This window comes from Acomys minous (assembly GCF_964271855.1).
Source record: "Acomys minous genome assembly, chromosome: 8".
Taxonomy (NCBI): Eukaryota; Metazoa; Chordata; class Mammalia; order Rodentia; family Muridae; genus Acomys; species Acomys minous.
Genome location: NC_140489.1, coordinates 81,226,150 through 81,230,261, shown reverse-complemented (window position 1 = coordinate 81,230,261; position 4,112 = coordinate 81,226,150).

The window sequence follows — 4,112 nt, the reverse complement described above, 5'->3', positions numbered from 1 at the left end:
TTTCTGAAATGTACTTGCTGTGGATCTCTTCTTGAGTGCTGCAATAAGAAACTTTCAACACAACTTTCCAGTAAGGTTTTTTTTTTTTTTACCAGATTTTATGATTATCACTCCAGTTTTTAAGGCTTTTAACCCATCTAGACTCAGAAACCCTGCCCCAATGCCATATATGAAAGTATTCTATAAGCAACTTTAAAGGCAATTCCATACTTCCTTTCCTGGTGTGGAAACCATATAAGCTAATGAGGGCTATAAAATAACAAAGCAAGACAGTAAGAGGAAAGAGCTGAGCAGAGAGCCATTGCTTCCTGGTCTCACTGGGAGAGGAGCTGGTGGGAAAAGGCTTGTTTTATGTTTAACTCACAGGGCAGGAAGAGTTGTTGAGCTTTTTGCCGGAGAGTGAGATTCAGCACCTGCAAGTCTCTCGCTGGCCTTGTTCTTAGGGCAAACGTACTCACGTGACACTTTGGGATTAAACCGCAACACCACCACATAACTCAGTGCCCTCAATTAAACACCAAACCACTCTGTGAGTGAGAAAGCTGCTGCCATTTTTTAAAAAACACTGGTCTGTAAACACTTATAGTCAAAGAATGCTTTCACCCTTTCCTGAGACCACCCTGAAAGGCTTGTCTATTAGACTTAAATCAAAGCACAGAAAGACAGAATAAATTGTTTATGCTTTTAGGGTCACGATTACCTTACAGGACTCATGCACTGTTTTAGGATGCATGTACACGTCCCTGTAAATCTCAGGATAAGAGCTGTTATTTTCCCAGGAGCTCATTTGAATGGAGTTGGGCAAAAGCTTCAAATGCAGTACCATCCCAGGCAATGGCACCCCCTATATTCTTGCTACAGAAATCACAGGGAGCAGGCGCAGCTCCCAGTCCTGGTACCTTTATCACAACACAGTTAACCTTAACATCCAAACAGACTCACTGAAATCGTCCTCAATTGTTCCTTTTCTCCTCTAAGGCAGTGATGCTTTGAGGTATGGGCATTTATGGACCTGTGCCTCGACTTGTCTGCTTCAGAGCCAAAACTAAACTAGTACAGAAATCCGATCCCTAATCAGGGAGAGGTTAAGACACTGTGTTGGTAAAGATAAAAAACAAAGCCTTAAGAAAGCAGAGCAACATTGAAAGGAGACTATAGAGCTGGGGAGAGATACATTACTCAAATTAAGAAATTAGCTGAAGCTAATTCCTGCCAAAATTATCTTATAATTTAGCTTTGATAAACAGCTGCTTCACAAGGCTAGCACAGCGCTTACAATAGTCAGGCTAGAGCCTGGCTCTATAACGCATGAGCAGGGACAGAGAGAATTCCTTTTTTAGCATCTCCATGGATTTCATGTTACAACTGCCCTGCAGATCCCATTTTTCACCTTTTCTCCTCTGTGAATGATGACTCTGTTCTTCAAGCTCCAAAGGAAAACAAAACAAAACAAAACAAAACAAAAATCTGTCAGGAAATCTTGACTAGAATCTACACAGCATGCAATCCTTTAATTCTCAAATAGCCCTTACATCGTGAAGACTCTCGGGGCCAGGGACTGCGTTCAGAGCGTCGCACACTCAGCTGCTGAGCGCCCCAGTTCTGCTGTTACTTGCAGGCTTTTGAGACGAGGACTCTTGCATCTGGCCTGGAGCTGTGTGGCTGAGGATGACCTCCATCTCCCGATTCTCATGCCCATGTCCCAAGCGCTGGGACTACGGGAACGCACTACCCTCCTCTCACCCCAGCCAGCTTCACTTTTAGGAAAGCAAACAAAAACAAGATTCAAAGAGGACAAGCATTGGAGTTGCAGAAATTGTCAGACAATCCAACTGTACAGTTCACACGTCTGGTTTTTAGGAAACATTACCTCCCAAAAGAAATTAAAATGTCTAAAAACTGATTATGGGTAGCACTTAATTCAGAAATAATATAGGTACAGACTGTTTGCTCTATAGTTACTAATTTAACATTGTACAATTAAGTACAACCTGCAAGGCTGTTATTACTTGTATTATTTTGTAATTTTAAGTTATTTTGTGTTTACAATCTGTTAAATTGTTTTAAGAAAATATTTTATGTAAAGCCAGGCACGGTAGCACATACCTGTAATCCCAGCATTCAGGGAGGCAGAGCCAGATCTCTGGGAGTTCGTAGGCAGCCTGGTCTACAAAGCGAGTCCAGGAAAGCCAAGGCTACACAGAGAAACTCTGTGTGTGTGTATGTGTGTGTGTGGGGGGGGGGGGAATGTATTTTATGTGTACGAGTGTTCTAGCTGCATGTACATCATCTGTGTACCTGGTGTACACAGAGGCCAGAAGAGGGCATCAGATCCTTTGGGACTGGGGTTATGGTATCAAACCTGAATCATCTGGAAGAATAGCCAGAGATCTGAGCAACCTCTCCAACGCTGGCAATTCATTTTTAAGGGTGAAATTCTTTTTCTGACCACTATATTTTGGAGACAAATGCTTATAAAATCAGAAGTTAAAATGTAAGCTGCTAAAAAGCAGGGGCTATAGCAACACTGTAAAGTCTGTATGTACCCCCATCTAACACTATGGGTGCTTAGTCAAGTCTTGGAGGCCAAATCTACGAGTTTGTGAATGCTAGCCAATTGTTCTACTGAGCCAACCCTGCCCTTCGTTTATTCTACTCACCGGTTACTAAAATGAGCCAAGCAAAATCTCGCACTAAATCCTTACCTTGCCAGCGCAGCTTATAAAACTCTGCTCCCACTCAACATGACTTCACCTACTTAGACTCTTAGCTCAAATGCCATTCCCACTAAGTTACAAACTACCCAATTCTGCAAATGGTTTTTCCACAGGATTCTGACATACATCTAACATGCTACATGTTAATACTTATGGTTGGTCTCTGAAGACTGTATCCCATGAGCTTAATACTGTCTAGTGAGTAAATACTTCAACAAATGAACCTTTCTATCCCACAATAGCCCAGCATAAAATCACTGATATACTTAAGAAATACATTTAGCCAGGATTAGGATGTTTACTAGGTCACAGAGCCTATTTAACTGTCAGACTTTTAACTAAAACTAGATGCAGGTCAAAGTGAACTACTTATCAGGGGACGCTGGCCACCAAGGAGGCTGGGGGTAGTGTAGGGACCTTAACTTTTATCTATTACTTTTTTCTACATGATTTAATTTTAAGGTTTTTAAAAATAGCGAAGTATAAGAGGACATGGCTTTTCAATTTGAAGGACGATTTTCAAGGCAGCACAAAAGACTATGACTTTATATGCAGTATGAAGGAAAGTGCTTACAATTACTTAGAGTAGAAACAAGGTGTTGAGGACATGTAACATTTTAGGAAGATTACTTCTCCAAAAGGAAGGTTCTGTCCATGTGAGAACACAACCATGACATGTTTGCTGCAATCCTGTCGTTCTGATGTCTGAAAACTAAGAGAATGACACAGTGAAACTTGAAAACTAGTATGTACTTTAAGCATTTTTCTTAAGTGCTCTCTCCAATGAGGAAAAACTCAAGGGCTTTTAAAACCCAAGTTAGTTTTTACTAGGGGAGCTTCAGAATGGTCACTTGGCTTATCCAGTGCTCCTCCCCAAGCTTGGCACAGCCAGCATTGCTTTATTAGACTGTATAACAATTATAATAAGCAAACTCTGCTTGCTTCCTAGGTCAGATTTTTAAAAATTGTAAACTAGTGAATAAAAAGAAATCTATTTCAATCAGAATAGAGCACTTTTGAGTATGTCTGTATTAAACTTCCTTTAATATCAAGCTGATAATTTGATGACCAATCTGAGAAATGTTTCTGTTTTAGGTAAAATTTTCATGTACTTTTGATGTTAAATTACCTGGAACAGAAATGTAGGCCCTTTTCTAATAAACCTGCATGGCATTCTTTAAGCAGTTCTGTCTGTCTCACACAGTAAACAGTCACTATCTAAGAACTGTAAAAACACTCTCCAATCTTTTCTACTTATATTTCCATTAAATGACTAGTGTTTACACTGTTTTGAGCAAGCAGTTTTTACAAGGCAAAATGAGTACAGCTCTTTACCATCTCAGAAATAGATCTTTCTCCAAATACTGAAAAAGTATTCACATACTCTGAACAGAT